The sequence below is a fragment of the Cetorhinus maximus genome, chromosome 20 (genome assembly GCF_964194155.1).
Source record: "Cetorhinus maximus chromosome 20, sCetMax3.hap1.1, whole genome shotgun sequence".
In the NCBI taxonomy this organism is placed as follows: domain Eukaryota; kingdom Metazoa; phylum Chordata; class Chondrichthyes; order Lamniformes; family Cetorhinidae; genus Cetorhinus; species Cetorhinus maximus.
In genome coordinates this window covers 68620415-68646301 of record NC_135898.1, presented here as the reverse complement: position 1 = coordinate 68646301, position 25887 = coordinate 68620415, and the positions used below count along the sequence as shown (strand labels likewise).

The 25887-nt window shown below is 40.6% G+C and overlaps 1 protein-coding gene across 3 annotated transcripts in view; it reads right to left on the bottom strand.

Annotated features, from left to right (window-relative positions):
* The window catches only part of LOC144694453 (methylated-DNA--protein-cysteine methyltransferase-like), a 388079-nt gene that overhangs the window by 171032 nt on the left and 191160 nt on the right, over positions 1 to 25887 (bottom strand). The window lies entirely within an intron of this gene.

Sequence of the window (25887 nt, the reverse complement as noted above, 5' to 3'; positions counted from 1 at the left end):
TATTTTCTATACCGCAGCAACACTGTTTGCATTCAACATGTCAAGTTACTTGTTCAGTGAAAGATAATTATTTATAGACATAGCTCCTTGGAACCATAATAAATCATCCACATACATCTACTTCCAGGCATGGCCTCAAAATGAAGTTGGGATGAATAATTTTAACATGTTGTGAACACTTTTGAATGCAGTTCTAAATATTCTAAATCTGTGATTTTCTTTTACCACTCTCATTTTGCACCAAATTCACAATTCTGGTTAAAATACTCCATTGCAATGAAGAAATATACAGCTATAAATACCAGAAAAAACATATTTTCTTCTGTCTGATGATGCATCCCAATTAAACGTGTTCTTCGAGAAGTTTATAATATATTTACAATTCAAGAATATTTATTACGAAAATAATCTGATCAGACAAAATGTGTTTCCTGTGATTAAGTGACACCAAAACTCATGTTTAATCAAGAAGCACAGCGACTTCCTATTGATGACATTACCTCACTAATTCCTGGCAAAATATGGGTAGAAATATTAAGATAAAAAAATTGTTGCTTACAATCACAGCTGTGGAATGTTTAAGTTGGTATCACCCCCTATGTGCTTATGATAAGCCCTACTTTAAAGCAGAGGTCAAGCTAATTTGTATCGGTGTGCTTGGAATTAATGTGAACCACTTTTATTATTTGTTCGATTTACATGGCAGCTTAACTATCATTTTTACAAAGAAGTTTTCAATTTGTATTAAATGGGCACAGTACTTGATCTTTATGTCACATCACAAGACACTGTGGGACATCATGGAGATTCTGAGTTCACTTCACTTACACCCATCTGCATGGGTGAACAACAAAATGAATTTAGATAGAATTACATTAAACCCACCTCAGGAAATGGTATGTTTTTAACTCGGATTTAATCAGAATTAAGCACCATTTACATAGTACATTTAAATTGGAATTAAGGGCTGATTTAGATCAAATTAGAATTAAAAACCTCCATGTAAACAGGGCTTTGTATCAAGCTGTGTCATGTCATTGATTAACTTAATAAATCTCAGGCAGCACAAGGCAATAAAAAGTCTATTGTTGGAGTGTTACCTGGTTTCTTCCCCCATCGTAGTTCCTCACGTTAATAAAAATAACATTTGCCCACTGTTACATTTTGGTGAATCAGAACTTTGAATTGGTCATAAATCAATACTGTTTATGCAAACTCTTAATTCTCTGCTACGTATCTCAAATAGGAACATAAGCATTTTCAATCTAACAGATAATATTATAGCATTCGAACTGTTAATCATGCTAACGTGCACTTGCCCTATTCATTATGGCGTTATCGGAATTTTGTCAACTACAAAGAAATACAGTTGAAACAAATTCAGTTAAGAAAAAATAACAAGAGCATTTGTTTGTAATTCTTTTAGACTAGTTCTAAATCAACATTTGGTTTCAGAGACAAAAGGAATAGAATTTAACAAACCTTTAACCATCTTCTCGGAGGACATTATAGGGCAGTCAATTAATCTACTGCACCCATGTCATTCAGTTTCCTATCAGTAGCCAGTAAATAGTGCAGTAGTTCATAAGTCTGTTTTGATCCCGAGTTCAAAATCTCAGAAAGTCCAGCGATTGCACAAGCATAAATTTGCTCAAGCAACCTTCCTCTAAACATGTGTATTATTGGTATACCGACTGCATACTAGGCATAGGTGAATTGTGTTGCAAATCCATTAACTTGTGCTTTATACCATTAATAAATAATCTCAACGCTTAAGTGCTGCCTTTTTTCTGTAAATTGGTTCATATAATTTTATAAATAATACAAATTTATCTGTTACCAAACATGACTGATAGTCCATGTTATCTGCATATAACACCAGTAGTCGCCAATGTTGTGACTTGCTGATGGAAACTGATTATGCAGCAGTTAAAAAATGTACAACTTCCTACTGGTGTCTTGTCATTGCCATTACTTGGTATCACAGCTGGAATATGTTAAAAGGTTCATTTAACAAGGAAAAAAGCATTTTGGTGAGTTAAGTATATTGACATAAGCATACTGACCAGATGTCAATGTATAATACTTAAAGAACTATTAAGTAAACAGTCACTGTAATTGTACAAAAATAGTGGAGTTCTTTTTGAAATGTATTAAAATGCATTCTCTGGCACAGAAACATTTAACCATATAAAATCAAAATCTAGTCACCATTACTAACATCTGTTTTTGTTTGTTAAGTAAACAATTTAAAGCCACTATTTTTTTCAACACAGCTAGTTTTAATGATCAGACTAATACTGGTGTCCTTTAAGTGTAATATCGTGAAGGTTCTGAAATCCAATGGGGGCAGTTTTGTATTCAGCACCCATTTGGAACTTGAAATTCAAGCATATGTACCTCAGGCCTTACTTGGTATGGTTAGGTTAGATAGCTGTCACTAACACCTAGGGGTTTATTAATAGGCAGAAATTAATTGTATGTAGACTGAATTAATGAGATGGAAAAACATGCATATTTCAGCTAATGCTGAGGGGAATGGCCTCTGTTGAAGCATCCTTAATGAAGTAGTCTGTCTAAAGCAATGATGTGCAGAACAGAACCCAGTGAATTAAAGTGCTCGGATGATCATGTAGGTTGCAACTACTGTAAAAACTGCTGTGAAATGTAAACACCAGACAATGGTTTTAAGCACAAAGTTGACCCCTGTTGCGCATTCTGCAGCCTGCTATCTACAGATTTATAAATAAATGATTAGTTGTAAAATCTCTGGAGGATTTTTCTTTTCCACAGCAATTACAGGAGCAGATTATTACCATTCAAGTGCAGTTCCAGTTAAAGTTCATTGACTGGCAGGAATCATTCATTTCTGTCCTTATGCCTTAAGTCGCTGTGACAGGAAAACTTACAGCTAAGCATGTAGTAAACAAATTGTAACAAGACAACTTAATACAAACATATACCGTGCATACTTTTGTTCTAGGAAAAAAAATAACAAATCTAGCAGACTAAATTAGCAAAATAAATTCCTTTTTAATATAATCAGTCAACCAGGACATTCATTCTATTGTCACCTTTGTGAAGGTGTCATAATTTTATATTGTGCAATGAAGTGTACAACACTACATTTTGGACAATGTCTGACAAGTGAATACCTTGGATTTATATTGGCCAATAAGATTACAAATATGTAATAACTCTAACTAGTTTTTAATTTTAACGACAGGATGTGCATTTTATGTGATAGCCATCTCCAAGTGACTACAAGCATTCCATAATCATTTACAACCAGTAACATGCCTATCATTATGATCATGTTGAATGCTGCTTGTCTGCTGTGGTTAGAAATTACACATTCTGGAAAATGCCATGTGCAAGTGTATGAAGTAGAATTCTCCTCCCGCCATGACACTTCCTTTGGGAACTCTACAAAAAGCTTGTATAAACAGAAAAGGGGAAGGTACTTCTCAAGCAGGAATGTTATAATAAATCTCTATTTGTGAAGGATAATTAGAAAGCCTTTTAAAAAGGATCACACATATAAGTATTTTTGTATATGCATGTATTTGTAAGTATGGACAGGAAATGCATGATATATGCACAGCAGTGGATAAATGGATATCGAAATTTTTCCACAATGAGCTGACGGTATAACCCATGACAAATGAAATCGTAAGTAGGTCACACTGTAGTTGGATCATCTCGGAATATTTTCTAAATACTATAATGGTCCTTCGTATATTCTGCTTATGTGAAAACGTACCATAACTGAAATTTCCACAACTTTGATGGTGGACTGCTGGAGGGTGGAGTAGTGAGGACCTGAATAATAAGCCTCCAAGTGTAGCCATGATTATTTAGCCATTATTAGTCAATGGCCCTTCCTGGCTGTACATGCATAGCTCCCCCTACACTCAATGCAACAAATTAGAAACAGAGTTAGATTGTTAATTACACTCCATGTGTACTTAGGCAAAAACACAACTCAGTGCATGACATTGGCACGCCAGTTGAGTGTAAGTAAAGAACTGAAAGCCTTACCAACTCTTTACCACATTAAAACATAGAGATGGTCTATTTGAATTTGACAGCTACTGGCCACAGACATACTACAGCTTTTCAAATTCCAAGCAATGGAAGACAGTTTCCCACGCTGGTCTCACATCATATGCCAATATTTGGTTTGCCACTGCAAAGTCATCTTTTCCAATTGGACCACCTCTACATTTTTAAAGTTAGCAACCTCAAGCTAGAGTCATTGCTGTTCATGTTTCAATAAATGCAAGAACCACATTGCTTTAAAGCAGGAGCTACAGTTCAACTAGTTTATTACATATTTGTTGGAAGAGCTTAAATTAGTTTTAGATTCTGATCAAATTCACTGCGTCCCCTCTGACCTAAAGTTTTTGCCAGTTTTCTTTTTGTTCCTGCAAGTTGTTGATTAACTATTATCTCAACTGAATTAAAAATAGCCTTGTGTTGTGCTCCCTTAGTCATTTTTAATAGATGGAAAATATTACAAACAGTTCAATGGACTAAAACAGCAATTCAAGTTCATTGACAAAATTGCATAAAAATATAAAATGGAGCAAATTTGCCTAACATTAGAGTGTAAAACAACAATGATAAATATCATACATTTCATCGGATGTCCCATTATTCCTGGTCCAGTGGTTAGAATGGCCTCTTGGAATAAAACTTAAGTCCTTAACATAGAAACATAGAAAATAGAAGCAGCAGTAGGTCATTCGGCTATTTGAGCCTGCTCTGCTATTCAATATGAGCATGGCTGATCCTCTATCTCAACGCCATACTCCTGCTCTCTCCCCAAACCCCTCGATGCCTTTAAAATCTAGAAATCTATCTATTTCCTTCTTAAATATGTTCAGTGACTTGGCCTCCACAGCCTTCTGTGGTAGAGAATTCCACAGGTTCACCACCCTCACCCTCTGAGTGAAGAAGTTTCTCCTCGTCTCAGTCCTAAATGGCCTACCCTGCATCAAAAGTCCTTAATGTTTGATAACAGACCAGACATCTTGTGCTCCAGGTAGAAAAAAAAATGAATAAGTCAAATACACTTAATGCATTCATCCTAAACATATTTCAGAATGCAGCAAGAGCTAAACAGCAGTACATGATTTTCATCTTTTACAGCAAGAATTCCTTCAAGACTTGCAGTATACCTGAAATAATCCTGATGGTCAAAGAGAGGCATGAACCGAGTTGGGATCCAATAAAACTGTGTTTCCACCTGAAGACCAGCCTGCGGGAGTATCATCTGGGTTGGGGCACACTGCAGCATCTTTCACCTCGTGGAAGCTTGGCGTGTGAATGAAGAGGCAGGGCTGTTGGGATGCTGTCATCTGCTAATACTCCCATTTCTTCCACTGTCCCAAGCAGATTGGACATCAGCAAAAAAACAGAGTAACCTATAAGAGGGCCTATAGGAGTGTTCCAGACTAGGATCATGTCCTGTAACACCTGTAAAACAAGCAAGACTGTCCCAGCAGCATTGCAAAGGCTGATATTGGTAAGGCAGCAGCCATCTGCCTGACATATGAAAATAGCCTGAACCTGGAAATCCTCGTTGGGATTCCATTCTAAAGAAGTCACAATGGTTTTCCCTTTGAAAAGATCACTGTATCATGCTTCTTTGGAGGAAGAAGAGAAGCAAAAGGTGCCTGGAGGCTCTACTACATAGTTTTGCCAGAATTTTAAGGATAGCCGTGGTGTTCTGCATGCTGTACAACCTTCCTTAAAAAGAAGGCTTCTCATGGAGATTCCAGAGCAGGAAGGGATCCAGTATGATCAGGTAGGTCAGCCAAAGGTGTAGTAGCCACTTGAAATAGATGCAGAGGAAAATCTATTGACAGCTATATTTGGACCAACCTGATATGGAAGGCCATTTCTTGATCATGGCATCTGGCCATTACAGGAACAGGCCTGTAAACATCTTCCCCACAAAAAATCTTCTCACCTTGCTCTATGTACTTCAACTTTTACAAATCCCATTCAAACTTACTCAAAGTCACTTCCCACACTTGCAGAGGACAACACACAAATGTTATTGCTACCAAATTTTTATTGCCTACATAGCGTGTGAATTTGCTTGGGCATCTCATCACCACTCTTCTACTTGTGGCAATATATAAAATGTAAACACAACACAAATTTAACCTCCTTGGGTGCTACTAGAGATAGCTGGTTGATGAGCCTCTTGAGACTGAAGTGGTTCTTCCCTACCTGAAAAATTTGACATCATTTGCAATCAACAGTGTTCATTTGCACTCATTTTATATCAATTGCACTCATGAGCAATCATTTAGCTATCATTTAACATCAATTGCACAGAAAAACAATCATTTAGCTATCATTTAATAATACATGTACTGTAACTGACACCAAATTCATCAATTGCCCCGAACCACTGCACTCAAACATTTGTGATTAGCAACATCACTTAAGCATTTGGACACCAAAAATGATCATAGAGTTTATTTTCCATATTTCTGAATTTTGATAGCTTCAAATATCATAAAAATGAGCTACCTTAGAAAAAGCAGACATATTTTGATGAGGTATTTTTGCGTTTTTCTTCATAACCTATAACTTGTGCAGCACAACCCTGCCCACCACCGTGCCCACCCACCCCTTCCCCAGCAGTACCCACCCACCCTCCTCCCCCCAACCCCCAGATTGCAGCAGTTTTCTCCCCCATTACCCCCGTCAAGTAATTTTCACCCCCCCGCCAAGCAATTTTCTTCCACAACCCCGTCCCCCTCCAACAAGCCCCGCCACCCTAGAGTAATTTTCTTCCCCTCCCAAAAAAAAACTTTCAAAAGTCAGATTTTTCAGGTAAGGTGAGCCAACATGAGGAGTATTAGGTCATGCGACCAAAAGCTTGGTCAAAGTGGTTAAATGGGTTTTAGAAATTCAGGGAAAACCGCCAATCCCCCAGATTGCATAGGGTCGCTTCCTCTCTCGCCCACCCCACCCCACTCTTTCCCTCCTCTCTGTCTCTTCCCTCCGTTCCCCCAATTCCCTTATTCCCCTCACCCTTATTACCTTATTCCCCTCCCCTTCCCCTTTATTACCCTATTCTCCTCCCTCTTCCCCCATCATTCCCTTATCCCCATCCTCCACCCTTCCCCCCCCGCACCATCAACAACTGAAGATCTCCTTTTACAGGGCTGGCGGGAAACCGAAGTACCATTTTCCAGGACGGCCCTGTGAAAATCTGAAGTCAGAGCAGGAGCAAGGCCATGGCAGTGAGGTATTGAGGAAGTTGGAGGCCCAGAGAGTGTTCAGGAGGCCTCAAGGCCCGTGAGGTTGATGACGCAAAAAGCCTGGGAGGTCGGCAAGGCCAAAAGGCCTGGAGACTGGCGGGAGGGGAAAGTTGAGAGGAGAGTGTGGAGGCAAGGAGGGAAATTTGGAGTGGGGTAGAGGCTGGAGGGAGGGGAAGGGGTTGGAGGGAGGGGGAAGCTGGACGGGGAAGGGTTTGAAGGGAGGGAAAAAAGAGGAGTTTGGAGACTGGAGGAGAGAGTGAGAGAGTTTAGACCCTGAGACTGGAGGCGGGTGTGATGGGGAAGAGTTTAGACCTTGAGACTTGGGGTGGGAGGGGGAGATTTTAGACCCTGAGGCCTGGGGAGTGGGCGGTTGAAAAGTATAGACTAAGATGAAAATGAATTCTGAACTGATGGGGATCAGGTGGCGCTCTCAAGTATGTACTGTATAACGGAACAATATTTTTTGGACTAAGTTAAAAACTGAAAAATTCATATTATTTAAGTAGTTAATTTCCTTGTATTTTTCAAAGCAAGTTGCTGAGCATATTTGATAGCTTTGAGCATGTTGGATAGCTTTGAGTACGCATGGATATAGCTTTGAGTGCACTATCAAATTTGATATCAAATTCATTCCAAATTAGAACTATTGATGTCAAACTGTAATTGAGAACATTGAGTACATTTGAAAGCAAAAATGATGTTAAAATTTTCAGATAGGGTTAATTGACCGAGCTTTCAGATAAGGCTTGCTGCTGCACCTCTTGTGTTGTTAAATAGCTACCTAGCTCAGCCTCCTCTCTGCCACATATAAAGATGTCTAGGTTGGTTGGAATGAGGGTGGGTATGTGTTGCGATCTTGAGTGACAATAATATTGTATTAGTGCATTATTATCATGCAATTAGTTCCAGACACTGGGCCTGATTTTAACCCATTCAAGACCTACCCACTTGCATAAGAGTTAAAATTGGGCCCAGTACTGTCTCTCTCCATGCTCACTGACTGCTTGGACGGTGGATCTAATGTTATCAATTAGGTCAATGGAGCCCAGGAAATCCTTCTCTATGTCTAATTTCCTATTTTGTTCAGTGATAATCCAAAATTTGTGCCTTCCTTTTACTGATTTGGAAATCACTGGCAACACTCTTCCACTATTAAGCTCTAACAGGCTTTTACAATTTGGAAGCCGCTATTAGATCTCCTCTTAATTTTCTCTGTTCCAGTGAAGGTACCTTGATTTTTTAGTCGTACTTCATAATTGTAATTTTGCATTCAAGCAGTTGTTTGTGAATCATCAGCATATTCTTGCCACAGTATAGGGTGCACAGAACTGCTTAAAGTTCTAACTATGGCCTAAGCAATGTCTTGCACAACATGTCTTATTGTCAGATTTAAAATCCCTTTATGTATCAATGCAGATTCATATTTGCCTTTTTGTATTATTTGAGATATAGATGACTCTGACAAGGCTGTATTCATCTTCTATTCCTAGATTGCCTGAGAAGATGGTGGCGGATCTTCTTGAACTATTGTACTTCTTATGCTGATGGTACTCCCAAAATCATGTCAGGAAGAGACAAGAGACGAAGAACTCAATGACAATGATCAAGTAATGGTAATATGTGCAAAAAATAGGATGGTGTGTAACTTGGAGGGAAATTTGGAGTTAATGATATTCCCACTATTTTACTGCACTTGTCTTTCTTGGCGCAGGGCTCAAAATACTATGGAAGAAGGCTTGGTAAATTGCTTCAGCTAATTCTGTACAAAGTACATTCTGCAGCCACAACACATTAGTGGTAGAAAAAAAAAATGGCTATCGAGTTCAATAGCAGGGGCACTGATCAAGTGGACAGCTCTGTCCTGCATGATTTTGGCTTCTCAAGTGTTGTTGTGGCAGCATGCAGGTGAGTTGTTAAAATTCTGTTATATTTTTGACTTAAATCTTATAGGTGGTGGGGAGGTACTGAGGGACCAGGAGCTAAGTCACGCATTGCAGAGAATCAAGCTTTGCACTGCTCGAGTAGCCACCTTGTTGATATGGTAAGGCCAGTTTAGCTTCTGGTCAGTGGTGTACCAAGGATGCATTAGACAACCCATGCAGTACTCTCTCCACTTCAGCAGTCATAAAAAAAGGTTTGAGAGCCTGCATTACTTACCTGCAAATATATTATATTTTCTTTCATGTCAAGCTTACAAGTATCATGCGGGCAGGCTTGGCGATGGTGTTACCATTGAAAGCCAGAAGCCTCTTCGGGTTGGGGATGGGCAGTGTCTGGCACTTACGAGACACTACTGTTAACTGCTATTTTTCAGCCCAAGCTGCCTACATCTGCTGTTGTAGGCTGGTAGGGGATGCTTCATGATCTGAGAAGGAATTATGAATAGAGCTGAACGCTGCAGAATCGGCAGGGAACCAGTCTACTTCTCACCTTATGACAGATGGAAAGCCATTAATAAAGCTCCTGTATCAATGAGGCGATGTTGACTGGCTTCCAGCAAACTTGACTACCTTGCCTTGTGCCAGGCACGACTCCAGCTAACAGGGAGAATTTTTCTCTCAATTCCCATTGACTTCAGTTTTGCTCGGGCTCGTTGCTGCCATAATTGGTTCAACGGTGCCTTGATGTCAAGGACAGTTACTTTTGCCTCTTTTCTGGCATTAAGCTCTCTTGTCCAGACCTGGGTTGAGCCTGTGACAAGGTCTGGAGCCAAGTGGTTTTGGTTGAACATAAGCTACACCAGTGATTAAATTTTGTTGCTTGATGGCATTATTGTGGACTCATTTCCATTATTTTCAAAATGATCAGGAAGATGCTGATAGATTTGCCCTACTTTTTATGAATAAGGCACACCTGGTCAATTCCCTGCTGCATTAACATTCCATACTGAGGAACACCTGCAGCGATCGAGAAATGGACAGTCTCTCAGCCTGTAAAGAGCTTGATTTGACCATCAGCACCAACAGGACAAATGTCATGGTCCAGGATGTTGCCACACCGCCATCTATCAGCATTGACAATGTATTGCTGGAGGTCGTTGATAGGTTTACATATCTAGGCTTCACAATCACCAACGATCATTACTTGATGCTGAAATCAACACATGCATGGCAAAAGCTGCAGCTTTGTCCAAGCATAGAGAGAGAATGTGAAACAACAGCAACCTGACTGAGAACATCAAACTGCGAGTTTACCAAGCCTGCATCCTTAGTGCACTCCTCTACAGTGGTGAGACCTGGACAACATGCACTAGGCAGAAGAAAAGGTTGAATAGTTTCCACTTCACTGTCTCAGGTCTATCCTTAGCAACCCTTGACAGGACAAGGTCACCAACTCAGTGGTCCTGGAGCATGCTAATTCCACCAGCATACACTCATTGCTAAGCCAAAGTCATTGCTGGCTCAGCTACATTGTTTGGATAGATGATGGCCATATACCCAAAGAACTTCTGTACGGTGAATTGACCACTGGGTCATGACCTCCTGGACATCCATACCTCTGCTACAAGGACCCCTGCAAGCAAGATATGAAGATGAACCAATTATGGCAGCAAAGAGCCTGAGCAAAACTGAAGTCAATGGGAATCGAGAGAAAAATTCTCTCCATTAACTGGAGTTATGCCTGACACAAGGCAAGGTCAAGTTTACTGGAGGCCAAACAACATCGTCTCACTGAAATAGGAGCTTTATAAATGGCCTTCCCTCTGTCATAAGGTGAGAAGTAGACCGGTTCCCTGCCGATTCTGATCTGTTTTCTGATTCCGAAACTTTTCTTTCATTGTTCACAACCCTCTAACTTTTGTTCTTGTTGTAATTTTCTATTCCCATTAACAGTGTGCTTCATGGTTACATTAAATCTGCACCTGGAGCTACAATTAATTAGGATAATGAACGGAACACAGACAGGTCATGTGCAAATAGTACATTTCACTGTACAGTGATGTTTATACCCAACTGAAACCACTTAGAAGTAAATTGCTGCAATTTTGGAGATATATACTAATTTATTAAAAAGTTCTTTGAGAACTTAATTGAATGAAGAAAGTGGATTTTTACTTCCTTTACTGGGTGGCACATCCAGAGCAGTACCAATGAGACTTGGCCAATTTCAAATTAGCACGGCCAAGTAGTTGTATCTGTTGTTAAAATTGGGTGAATTGAAGGCCATTGCCAGGGACTTGAGGAAACAGGCACCGGCACAAGGGAAGTGGATCAGTGGGGGGTTAGGTAAACTGGGCATGGAAATTATTATTATTCATTCATGGGATGTTGGCTTCGCTGGCTAGGCCAGCATTTATTACCCATCCCTAATTGCCCTTGAGAAGGTGGTGTTGAGCTGTTTTCTTGAACCGCTGCAGTCCATGTGGTGTAGGTGCATCCCCAGTGCTTTAATGAGGGAGTTCCAGGATTTTGAACCAGTGACAATGAAGGAATGGTGACATATTTCCAAGTCAGTATGGAGAGTGGCTTGGAAGGGAACCTCCAGGTGGTGGGGTTCCCACATGTCTGCTGCCCTTGTCCTTCTAGATGATTTTGGCCATGGGTTTGAAAGGTGCTGTCTAAGGAGGCTCGGTGAGTTCCTACAATGCATCTTGTAGAAGGTACACATTCTGCCACTGTGGGTCAGTGGTGGAGGGAGTGAATGTTTGTGGATGGGGTGCCAATAAAGCGGGTTGCTTTGTCCCGGATAGTGTCAAGTTTCTTGAGTGGTTGGAGCTGCACTCATCCAGGCAAGTGGAGAGTATTCCATCACATTCCTGACTTGTGCCTTATAGATGGTGGGTAGGCTTTGGGGAGTCAGGAGGTGAGTTACACACCGCAGGATTCCTAGCCTCTAGCTTGCTCTTGTAACCACAGTATTTATGTGGTTAGTCTAGTTCAGTTTCTGGTCAATGGTAACCCCCAGGATGTTGATAGTGGTGAATTCAGTGATGGTAATGCCATTGAATATCAAGGGGCAATGGTTAGATTCTCTCTTGTTGGAGATAGTCATTGCCTGGTACTTGTGTGGTGTGAAGTTTACTTGCCACTTGTCAGCCCAAGCCTGGACATTGTCCCCAGGTCCTGCTGCATTTGGACATGGACTGCTTCAGTATTTGAGGAATCACAAACGGTGCTGAACATTGTGCAATCATCAGTGAACATCCCCACTTCTGACTTTATGATGGAAGGAAGGTGATTGATGAAGCAACTGATGATGGTTGGGCGTAGGACACTACCCTGAGGAACTCCTGCAGTGATGTCCTGGAATTGAGATGATTGATATCCAACAAGCACAACCGTCTTCCTTTCTGCTAGGTATGGCTCCAAGAAAGCACACCAGGAGCACTCCTGCAAGGGAACGCTGATAAATTTTATCTTACTGGTGCTCTTCTGGCCCTCAATACTGCTCCCAGAAGCTTTGTTCCAATGGGAAACCACCACAATATCCGAATGAAGCCTCAGGTTAAAATAATAGTCGGCCCTTTCATTGCCATCAGAGCCCGAAAGGTCCTGTCATTTTCTGGCAGGTGTCCTTGCCTCCTGCAATTTCAAATTGCACTTGTCCAGATTGGAGTAAAACGCAGTGTGTAAGCACCCCATTCCATTTAATTGCCACCCTTTGCTGCTAAATCCGGCCCCATGAAAATGTTTTACAGACAAGATTAGTTGGCCCATTTTACTTGTGTTAGATGTCCGAGTCATCCACTGACCCTCCATTTGCTCAAAATTTTCTTTTCCAAACATTTAATCGACTCCTTTTCAAAAATTATGATGGATTCTGCTTCCACCTTTGGGCCTTATCAGGCACTCCATTTCCTAATGATCCTCCGGGAAAAAAAATTCTCCTAATCCTTCCTGTTATCGTTTTGGTAATGATCATTACTTGATGTCATTAGTTACCAACGCACTTAACACAGTAAATATTGATTTCCTTATTTACCATAATATCCAGCAACTCTATCAAATGTCCTCTTAATCTTCTCTGTTGAAAAAAGCCACCCTTCCTCAAGAATCACCTCAGCAAGATAGGATTAATTGATAACTTCATAGTGAAAGTCCCACCTAGGTAGTAGCAATCATAATATCGAATTTTACATTCATTTTGAGGGAGAAACGAGTGTGTCCAAGACTAGTATTTCGAGGCAAGTTGTGGGCAGGAAAGCAGAGCTAGCTAAAGTGACCTGAAAAATGAGGTTAAGGAACAGGTGAATAGAGCTTCAGTGGCAGACATTTAATGGGATATTTCAGATTAGGCAGAATATGTAAATTCCAATGAGAAAGAAAAATTCCAAGTACAGGGCCCACCATCCATAGTTAACAAAAAAAGTTAAAGACTGTATCAAACTTATAGAAAAAGCATATAATTATGCAAAGTCAGAAGATTGGAAGGAATATAAAGAACAGCAAAGAATGACAAAAAGATTAATAAGGAGGAAAGAATTAGAGTACGAGAGAAAGCTAGCTAGTAATATAAAGACGGGTAGTATAAGTTTCTATAGATATTTAAATGAGAAAAGAGTTAACAAAGTGAGCGTTGGCCTTATCAATTCCAGGGAATTGATAATGGAAAGTAGGGAGATGGCGGATGAATTAAACAGGTATTTTGCTTCTGTCTTCACAATAGAAGACACAAGTAACCTTCCACAAATAGCTGTAAATTAAGAAATGGAAGGGAGGGAGGAACTCAGGAAAATTGCAATCACCAGGAAAGTGGTACTGAGCAAATTGTTTGGGCTGTGGGCTGACAAATCCCCATGTCTGGATGGACTTCACCCCAAGGTCTTGAAATAAGTAGCTAGTGAGATAGTTGATGCATTGGTTTTAATTTTCCAAAATTCCCTAGATTTGTGAAGGTTCTATTTGAAAAATAGCAAATGTAACTCCTTTATTCAAAAAAGGAGGGAGACAGAAAGCAGGAAACTACAGGCCAGTTAGCCTAACATCTGTCATAGGGAAAATATTAGAAGCTATTATTAAAGATGTTAAAGCAGTGCACTTAGAAAAATTCAAGGCAATCAGGCAGAGTCAACATGGTTTTGTGTAAGGGGAATCATGTTAAACTAATTTTTTGGAGCTCTTTGAAGGAATAACATGTGCTGTGGATAAAAGGTGGATGTACTGTACTTAGATTTCCAGAAGGCATTTGATAAAGTGCCACATCAAAGGTTATTGCGGAAAATAAAAGCTCATGGTGTAGGGGGTAACATATTGACATGGATAGCAGATTGGCTAGCTAACAGGAAACAGAGAGTAGGCATAAATGGATCTTTTTCTAGTTGGCAGGATGTGACAAGTGGTGTGCCACAAGGATCAGTGCTGGGGCCTCAACTTTTTACAATTTATATAAATGATTTGGATGAAGGGACCGAAGAAATGGTTGCCAAATTTGACGATGACACAAAGATAGATAGGAAAGTAAATTGTGAAGAGGACATAAGGAGGCTACAAAATGACACAGATAGGTTAGGTGAGTGGGTGAAGATCTGGCAAATGGAGTATTATGTGGGCAAATGTGAATTTGTTCATTTTGGCAGGAAGAATAAAAAAAGTTTATTATCCAAATGGTGAGAGATTTCAGAGCTCTGAGATGCAGAGGGATCTGGGTGTCCTAGTGTATGAATCACAAAAGGCTAGCATGCAGGTTAAGCGAGTAATTAGGAAAGCTAATAGAATTTATTGTGTGGGGAATTGATTACAAAAGTAGGGAGGTTATGCTCCAGTGGTACAGGGCACTGCTGAAACCACGCCCGGGCCTGAATATTACCTTTGGCAGGCATGAGCAATCAGCGGGCCCGGGAGCAGTCGGAAAATGGGCCCCCGGCCACTATTTCGCACTGGCTGGCCAATTCATGGCTAGCTAGTGTGAAACGTGCGCTAAAAATCTCAGCGCTGCTGGTGTGGGGGCAGGAAGAGTGCGGGCGATGACGTTTCCACAGGTGTGGGTGAGCGCTGACAGAAAGCTCCCTGAAGGTCAGACAGCTGCCTCAGGGAGCTGCAGACCTGAAAATCATCAAGTTTTAAAAAGCTGCAAAAAAATATCAGTGCATCACAATCAGACACCTGAAAATATAGATTACAAAAATGCTGTCCATAGATTTTTATTTTATTTTATTTCATAACAGAAACTCCCGTCCTGCCCTTGGATAGGTTTGGTGAAAAATGTAAAGGCCACCTGGCCAATTCACCTGTCTGCCAACCGTAAATCTGCCATGAAAAATTACTGACAAATGTGCTGTCAATTGGCTTGTCAGTGGGCACACTTCCAACTTTTGTGCATGACCACTGAGCGAAATATCACGCGAGTGCGTGATGACATTGGGACGCTCGCCTGACGTCTTCTCGCGCAATTTTACACCCGATCGAGTTGGGCATGCACCTGCCCCCGGGACTTAAAATTCAGCCCCAGGAGTATTGTGCACAGTATTGGTCTTTTTTAAAGGGAAAGTGCAAATGCGTTAGAAGCAGTTCAGAGAAGGTTTACTAGACTAATACCAGGAATGGGCAGGTTGTCTTATGTGGAAATGTTAGACAGGTTAGGCTTGTATCCACTGGAATTTAGAAGAGTAAGAGGCAGCTTGATTGAAACCTTAAGATCCTGAGGGGTCTTGACAGACGTTACACAATAAAACCTGCTGCCGAGCTTCAATGTACTGCAGTAGTTGTTGGTGTGCAGGATGATCAGGCACAGGCTCCTGGAGAGGATGTTTCCTCTTGTGGGAGAATCTAGAACTAGGGGTCACTGTTTAAAAATAAAGGGTCGCTCATTTAAGACAGAGATGAGGAGAAAATTTTTCTGAGGGTAGACAGTCTTTGGAACTTTCTTCCTCAAAAGGCAGTGGAAGCAGAGGCTTTGAATATTTTTAAGGCAGAGCTAGGTCGATTCTTGATTAACAAGGGGATGAAAGGTTATTGGGGGTAGGCAGGAATGTAGGGTTGAGGGTACAATCAGATCGGCCATAATCTTATTGAATGGCGGAGCAGGCTCGAGGGGCCGACTTCTGCTGCTAATGCGTATGTTCATATGTATGCTGGTGTAACCCTGATTTCATCTTCAAAATTGAAGACCTGAATTAGCTGAAAGAATAAATTACTACACTCTACAGTTTGATTTTTCCGTTTTACTTTCACGAAGTGTATTTTGGAACTCAAACGAAATTTGTTAATTACTGGTGCTTCTAAATCATTTCTATTCTTGCAGCTACTATTAAGTGAAAAATTGGGGCATTTCAGTGACATTCATTTAGACTAACTTCAGGCTGTGGAAATTGGGGTTGCATGCCTGCAACTTCTGTTCTAGATTTCTGTTCTCCTCGTTAATCTGATTTTTTTGAGCAGCAGTACATGCCAGTGAGCTAAAGTGGCCTAGTACCCTTTTGTCAAGTAACCTGCCACATTAACCACCAACAATCTATGCCATGTAACAAATGCTCAGTATATTTATAATCTGTTTAAAAAGTTAAGAACAACCTAACATGTCTTCTAACTTCAAGAGCATAAATGGTCTGGTTTTGACTTGTTATTTGCACATATATTTAACATACATGCACAAACTTGTAGCATAATTTACACATTGCTACGTTCAACTACTGCATCTGTGATATTTCTATGCTAAAATGTATAATAATATTTTTTAAATATAGCATTTGGCTTATTTGCGAAGTACTATTAATGAAGAAATGTACAGGAGTCTCATATGCTAATCTAATAGCCAGCTTTGAAACAAATCAGAATAATGTCTACATGATTTGTGACTGAAAACATTGAACTATTTTGCATCATCATCAGTAATCATCAACTAATAACAATATAAAGGTGAGTTACTGAACAGCAATTTCAAGGAGGTCTTCAGACCATTGAGCGTTAAGGTACTTTAGATAGTTAAGCAATGGTAAGTGCATTCAATAATCACCTAGCCAGAAACACTGTATAGTCCAATACACAACATCTTAACATACTGCCAGTGAAGGGTTAGCTGGAATTATTCAAACTTACTGCCTCAATGAGCGAGAATGAGATACCTGACCTATGTTAACGAATATGATTTTGTATGTTGGTGGTGGTAAAGGGCAACATATTGAGTGCAAAGCCAATGAAGATTTAAAAAATAGTACAGGTTCCAAAAATCACCTGTATGACTCTACTGTATAAGTAAGTAAAAAATCTTTAAAATTTAGAAATCTCTGTGTTGGTGCAACATTCTAGCCATTGGAGAGCATATGTAGGCTTGGACTACAATTATACAATTCTGCTTATTGCTTTAAAACTGAATTCATGTTCTGTCTCCTTGGTGTGTATAAATATATTAGAAATCCCTTTGCTGGGTGGTTCTCTGTGCCCTTTGTGCTCTTGCTGGCCCATACAAATTGATTTTTAATCAACAGACATTGTTCATTATACAATAAATTATGCCATTTGTTTTAATCTTCATGTTTGAAGGACTCTGAACTTTTCAAATGAGCTAATTCGTGCAAATGAGGTACATCCCAGCCCTCAGGAACCTCTACAAACTGGTTGCGATTCTTAGCATTACAACAATAATGTTTAGACATTAAGTGAGCTCCACAACAAAGATTTAATTACAATCACTAGCACTAATTCTGTGATTCCATACCATGGGGAAGCTGTACTCTCAGGGAGTGCTGGTTGGAGACAGGGCTACAAGATTGTAGATCCAATTCTCCAACTCAGCCAGTGCTGCTCCCCAATGAGGTCATAAAATTAACACTTATAAGACAGCCCCATCTATCAAAGTTTTGATATAGCTAAAATTTTCCATGTATAATGCCCCCCCCACTCCCCCCACACCATTATTCTTGTATCTTCCTTCCTCTTCTGAAGACAGCGATTTGCTGTTACAAATTTTTTGATTGTGCCAACGGTAATTTCTCAGCTTCCGTGATGTCAGCTTTACATTCCTGAGTTGACTCACGCTGCCCAATTTCTACTTATACAATAGGGTCACCCAGGCGATTTAATAATATTCCCTTCTTAACTTATCAGCTGGATACTGTGAACCTACACATCCTCATGTACGCTTCTGCATTTTTAGCTAAAGCAGAACTGATGGAACACTGGCAAGATAAGATTGATAAACCAAGAAGCTGGCTTATTAAGAACCTCATTAGTGAGTGCTGGAGGCATCATAACTTAAGCTTGATCCTGCTCTGACCTGATATCATATTTTTCTTTAGGGATCATTTCATAGCAATCAAAAGCTAGCACCCTGGTTGTTACTCTTCTTCTCACCGCTGTGACTTTCAGGTTTCTGTGGAATTACATCAGGTTATTTCAACCCAGCACAAAATTCAACTAACAAGTTAAGTTTGACAAATTCAATAGAGTTTTTTGAAAAGCTAGCTGGTTGACTACATAAAGGGAATGCAATAAATGTAATGGGTATGGATTTTCAGAAAACCTTCAATAAAGTACCTTATAAAAGGCTTGTTAAAAAATCTTCAGTGCATATTAGAAGAAGAAATGGAGCTGTGTGGAGAGAAAGTTAGGTAACAGGCAAGAGCATTAGAATAAAAGTGTGTTGCTCAGATTAAAGTGATGTATCCTAGGGTTAGTATTGCAGCTATCTTTATTCAGACTATATATAGATAATTTGGACTTGGGTTTAGAGACATAATCGTGAAATTCACTGAAAATGCAAAAATAGGAAGTTTAGTAAAGTGTAAGGAGGAAACAGGTGGATTAGCAGAAAGGGCAAAATGGTGGAAGATGCAATTTAACTTCTAAAATACATTTCATCATATCCCGAAATCTTAGCTAATGAAATACTTTAGCACTTGTAACATAGGAAAATTTACCAACCAATTTTTGCACAGTAAGGTTCCATAAACAGCAACAAGATAAATGATCAAGTAGTTTGTTTTAGAAAAAATGTTGATTTTGCTGAAAGCACTGCTCTACTCTTCTTTGAATATTATCATAGGATATTTAACATCCATCTCAAAGGCAAGGCAAGGCCCAGTTTAACATTTCATCTGAGAAAGGCACCTCTGACAGTGCAGCTCTCCCTTAGTATTGCACTGGCAAATCTAAATTATATGCTCATGTCTCAGGAGGGGGCCTTGAATCCACAACTTTCTGACTCAGAGGTGAGAGTACTACCACCGATCCAAGGGTGGCATGACAAAGTGTGGAAGAACAGAGGCACTTGAGGATTCAAATACAGAATTCCATAAAACTATGAGTACAGGTAGCTAAAGATCAACAACTTGCATTTATGTAATGCCATTAATACAGTAAACATCCCAAGGTGCATCACTGGAGCGATTAACAGACCAAAATTTAACACCGAGCTTCATATGGAGATATTAGGGCAGATGATCAAAAACTTGCACAAAAAGGTAGTTTTAGTTATATTAAAGGGGGACAGATAGGTGGAGGAGCAGAGGGGTTTAGGCAGGGAGTTCCAGAAACTAGGGCCTTAACAACTGAAACCATGGCCACCAATGGTGGTGTGATTAAATCCAGAATGCACAAGAGGCCAAAATGGGAAGAGCGTGATGATCTAGAAAGTTTGTAGGAGACGACTGTTGAGGGATTTAAAAACAAGGGTGAGAATTTTAACATTGAGGCTTTGCCAGGTCAGGAACCAACAAGGTCACAACGGTGATGGGTGAATGGGACTTGATGCGAGTGAGGGTATGGGCAGCAGAATTTTGGATGGTTTCAAGTTTATGTAGGGTTGAAGACAGGACGATGGCTAGGACAGCAATGGAATACTCAAGTCCAGAGATAAAGGCATAGATGACGGTTTCTGCAATAAATGAGCTGAGGCAGGGCAGAGAAAGGCAATGTTATGGAGAATATGATGACACAAAAAACCTAAAGAGGGTGAATGATTCATGTCAGATGAATTCTTCAAGTGAGAATCAGACCAAATACACTAAGGTGAGAGAGGAAGTGAAGAGAAAGATACAACTGGCAGGTGGGAATGTGGGAAAAGAATGACAGTTAGCATAAAAGGAAACCTAAACATCTTCTGCCGGCATGTAAAAACCAAGTGGGTAATAAGAGATTGATCATGAAATGGCTGAAGGCACTGAATACTGCAAAGGCTATGGGCCCTGACAATATTCCGGCAATAGTACTGAAGACTTGTGCTCCAGAACTTGCCGCGCCCCTAGCCAAGCTGTTCCAGTACAGCTACTGGCATCTACCTGGCAATGTGGGAAATTGCCCAAGTATGTCCTGTACACAAAAAGCAGGACAAACATAACCTGGCCAATTACCACCCCATTAGTCTACTCTCCATCATCAGTAAAGTGATGGAAAGGGTCATCAACAGTGCTATCAAGCAGCACTTGCTTAACAATAACCTGCTCATTGATGCTCGGTGTTACGAAAGTATAATCATTTTCATAATAATTTTCGGGTTTATTGTAAAGTAGGTTTATGGGTGTGAGCATAGTTGGGCCCGTCTGTGTGATTTAATTACATTTGGAGTCAGGTAGGCTGCAAGTTTGGAATTATCAAAAGAAGCTAGGTGTAGAAATGTATTTGAAATGCTAATGAGCAAACATGGATGTTGGCTTAGCATGTAAGGTGTGAATGGAATTTGCATTTTATAGATACATGAAGGGATTGTTTGAATTTCAAAGGGATGTTAGTCTGTTTACAACTGGCCAGGTAAGCAAAGCTAAGGGGTGTGTTTATTTTTCCAAAAGGTTACTGACAATATTGGCAGCATGAAAGTTTTTATATTATGAGAAAGATACAGTTTCAAAGACATATGGAACAAAACAATTTGCATATAAAAGAGAGAGAAACATATATAAAGGAGAATGAAAGGCTGTGTGAGGAGAGGGCCATATAAGAACTAACTGGAATGTGTGCAACAGCCTTCATAAAGCCTCCAGCCATTTGTGCGTAAGTCTGCTATGTAGAGTAACTGAAGTTGGGGAAGCCGTTTGGAATTCCATTGTCAAGTGGATACTGTGTTAACTTGGTTTTGATTTAAGTCTAAAACCTATTTTGGACTGTTGCTTAAAGGGGGTATATAACTAAGTCAGGTTAATTAGGAATTTTAGAAGTTGTTAGAGTAGTAATTTGTAGTCTTATATATGTGTTTGAAATCTCTTATTTTGTTAATAAATGTTCTAATTTAAATTTTAAAATCTCTAAAGGTCTTGGTGGACACATTACTTCTAAATTAAATGCACACATCTTCTTGTAATAAATACAAATCGTAAAACACCTCATCTGCCACGTCATAATCCTCAGTTTGAGTTCTGCCAGGGTCACTCAGCTTCTGACCTCATTACAGCCTTGGTTCAAACATGGACAAAAGAGCCGAACTCCAGAGGTGAGGTGAGAGTGACTGCCCTTGACATCAAGGCAGCTTTGGGCCGGATTTGGCATCAAGGAGCCCCAGCAAAACTAGAGTCAATAGGAATCAGGGGGAGAACTCTCCACTGGTTGGAGTCATGCCTAGCACAAAGAAAGATGGTTGTGTTGTTGGAGGTCAATCAATGCAGTTCCAGGACATCAGGGTAGTGTCCTAGGCCCAACCATCTTCAGCTGCTTCATCAATGTCCTTCCTTCCATCAGGGTAGACAGGAAGGAACGTTTTCCCCTTGGTGGAGGGATCAATAACCAGGGGGCATAGGTTTAAGGTAAGGGGCAGGAGGTTTAGAGGGGATTTGAGGAAGGATTTTTTCACCCAGAGGGTGGTGGGAATCTAGAACTCACTGCCTGAAAGGGCGATAGAGGCAGAAACCCTCATAACATTTAAGAAGTATTTGGATGTGCACTTGCGATGCCATGGCATACAAGGCTATGGGCCTAGTGCTGGAAAATGGGATTAGAATAGTTAGGTACTTATTTGACCGGCTCAGACTCGATGGGCCGAAGGGCCTTTTTCTGTGCTGTAGACCTCTGTGACGCTATGACTCTATAAGGTCAGAAGTGGGGATGAAAGCAATGGGGATGAAAGTGGCTCTGAAGAAGAGTCATACAGACTCGAAACGTTAACTCTGTTTCTCTCTCCGCAGATGTTGCCAGACCTGCTGAGTTTTTCCAGAATTATTTGTTTTTATTTCAGAAGTGTGAATGTTTGCTGATGATTGCACAATGTTCAGCACCATTCGTGACTTCTCAGATATTGAAGCAGTCCATGTCCAAATGCAGCAAGACCTGGACAATATCCAGGCTTGGGCTGACAAGTGGCAAGTAACATTTGCACCACACAAGTGCCAGGCAATGACCATCTCCAACAAGAGAGAATCTAACCATTGCCCCTTGACATTCAATGGCATTACTGTCACTGAGTCCCCCACTATCAACACCCTGGGGGTTAGCATTGACCAGCAACTGAACTAGACTAGCCATATAAATAATGTGGCTACAAGATCAAGTCAGAGGCTAAGAATCCTGCAGCAGGTAGCTCACCTCCTGACTCCCCAAAGCCTGTCCACCATCTACAAGGCACAAGTCAGGAGTGTGATGGAATACTCCCCACTTGCCTGGATGAGTGCAGCTCCATCAACACTCAAGAAGCTTGACACCATCCAGGACAAAGCAGCCCATTTGATTGGCAACCCTTCCCCAAATATTCACTCCCTCCACCACTGTCAAACAGTGGCAGCAGTATGTACCATCTACAAGATGCACTGCAGAAACTCACCAAGGCTCCTTCAACAGCACCTTCCAATTCCACAACCCCTACCATATACCAACATGGGAACACCACCACCTGGAAATTCCTCTTCAAGCCACACACCATCCTGACTTGGAACTATATCGCTCACCACCACCTTCTCAAGGGCAATTAGGAATGGACAATAAGTGCTGGTCTAGCCAGCAATGCCCACATCCCGAGTGGTAATGACCTGGAGCTTGCTGCCTAAGATGTTGGTGGAAGTGGAGACAGTCAAGGGTTTCAAAAGGAAATTGGACTTTTCAGTAAAGTATGCTTGCAGGGGCAAGGGGAGCGAGTGAGGGAATGGGATTGACTGTATTGCTCCACAGAGAGCTGGTGTGGACTCAATGGGCCAAGTGGCATCCATCTGTGCCCTAATGACTCTAGGTGGAGGAAATCTTGATGGAGGAGCACATTTGTGGTCGAAAGCTCACCTTGGTGTCAAATCGAACACTATAGTTGTGATTGGTCTGGTTCAGCCTCAGTTAGTTGCCAGGGTGAGGGATGGCAGAAGTATGTAGGGAATAGAGTTTGGGGCCGGGACAGAAGACAAGGGCTTCAGTTTTCCCAATATTTAGCTGGAGGAAATCTTTGTTCATCCGTAAAAAAGTGATTCAGCACGTTCAGTTTTAGAAATAGGGGTGCAGAATACAAGGGTAAAGAAGTAACAATAAATTTTTACAAGCCATACTCTTATATTGGTGGCAGCCTTCCATCTTACAAGACGATGGTTTGTGCCATGGTGGTACTTGGTACACTTACTTTCAGCCATTCTTCACAGAAGTAACTCAGATTACAATCTTCTGTTTGAATTTTTTTTTAAAATTTCCAATCTTCACCTTTAGGCAACCATCCTCTGCTACCAGGTTAACTCCCTCCAAAGCTAGATGGTGAAGTATGAAGTCAGATGTCAATCTTTTTACTTAATATTAGATTTATTTACAGAATGCAACATTACATATGTCTGCATCCTCCCTAGCCAACGTCCAATGTCCCAGAAGTCTTTCTTCACATCTGCTCAAGGTACTACATCAATGCCCTTCACCTGTGTATCCTTAGCCTTGATACAATTAACATACCATTCACACAAAGGTATATGACAGCAGCAAAGAGTGTCGGTGCCAGAACACAACCCTGTTTGCCCCACTGTGGATCTCAGATTCTGATGTTGCACTCCTTGAAGCAGATTGACCATGGCGGGTCAGTAGCTTACTAGTTCTGAGCTGCCCTACTTGAGATAGGCGTTGGTTGATCAGTTGGACACGACAGTCCTTTCCACCATTGGAGACAGCCTTCAGCAGCCGTTCTTTACACCAATTGAGTTGCGCTTATCACTCGTACCTGTTGACCCCATGTTGTATTAATGCTCTACAGCGAGACTGAAATGTTCTCTCCAGGGCACAAGCCTGAGCAAATTTATGGAGACCTTGGGCTTCCAAAACATCAGGGTCTCCCTCGTGAACTCCCCAATTAAACCTAAAAGAGTGCAAAGCCCATTTGGCACCAGCTTGCTGCTGGAGTTGCCGGAAAGATACATACAGATATTGAAGCAGGTTGCATTTGGCATCACACCCAAGTAGGCCAACCTCATCAAGTCCACTAAACTGCATGGTATTGAACCATATAACAACCAGAGATGGGTTTACTCAGCCAAAGTTAAAATATTCCATATTTTGTGGATATACCTTGTGTACAATACTGAAGCTGCCAATAATGACAAGTGAAGCTGAGTGGATTCCCATTCATCTACCACTTTTTAAGCCACCGTCATTGCCTGGTTGGTGAAGAACAGTTCAGATGTGGTTATTAATCCCAGCAGATGAATGTTTGTTGAAAATAATTCGCTATTTTTGTAGACGTTGGCAGGAAATATCAAGTTACTCTTTCTCAGCAGTTATTCACTGTGTTTTCTCAGCACTGAAGATAGCAAACCATTTGTCCTCCTAATGCCCAATCCTGTCCATAACTTTCTGCAATGTTTTAGCTGACACTTGATCTGACACACTATCAGATGAAAATATGATGATGACAGCTAATATGGAGTGATTCTGTGACATTACCAGTTGTATTTTGGTTCCTTGGTGTTCAGCAACCCTATTTTTCTGCACTTGTGGCAAGTGGCCCCTTTATTCAAATGGGAATACATAATGGATACAGTCCAATTCTGAAAACAGATTCGACTGTTTTCCATCTATTCCTTTGTAGAAATTGAAAAACAAAACAGCCTGAAGTTTAAAGTCCACAGAGAAGGAAATCACCAAAGTTGAAAGCAATAGGAAAATAAGAAATGATAAGTCAAGGAACAATTAATTGGTAAAAGCAAAATACTGTGGATGCTGGAAATCTGAAATAGAAACAGAAAAGGCTGGTAAAACTCAACAGGTCTGGCAGTATCTGTGGAAAGAGAAACTGAGTTAACGCTTCAAGTCCACATGACTCTTCCTCATTAATTGGTATTTGATATTAACATTCCAGGTAGCTTTTTGCTTTTAAAAAGGGATAAATTAAAAGTCACTGCTTCCATGTCCAGCTGCCTCAGGGTCATGCAGTGTAGTGTTGATTTCAAACTTTTACCTCTGGCAAAAAAAGGTTCCCTGCCTTTTTGGGTGCTTGATTACTGCCATTTACCAAAAATGTTTAGACTTCTTTATCTAACGTATCTCACATTTTCATTAAACCAGAGATGGATGGTATTTACTGAGTACCTTATCAAGTCCTCAGGGAGTTACAAGGAAAATAATGGATACTTTTGAAGAGTAGTCATGGTCATTATGGAGGTAGACAATTTACACAAAACAATTAAGATCCCACTAAACAGCAAATGAATAAATAACTAGGTAAACTGTGTTTGGCAGTGTGTGATGAGAGAGAAATGTTGGCCAGGATACTCAGAGAATGACACATTCTGCTTCAATAGTGACATGGGATCTTGTATGCCACCTGGGGAAGCAAACAGGATCTTAGTTTA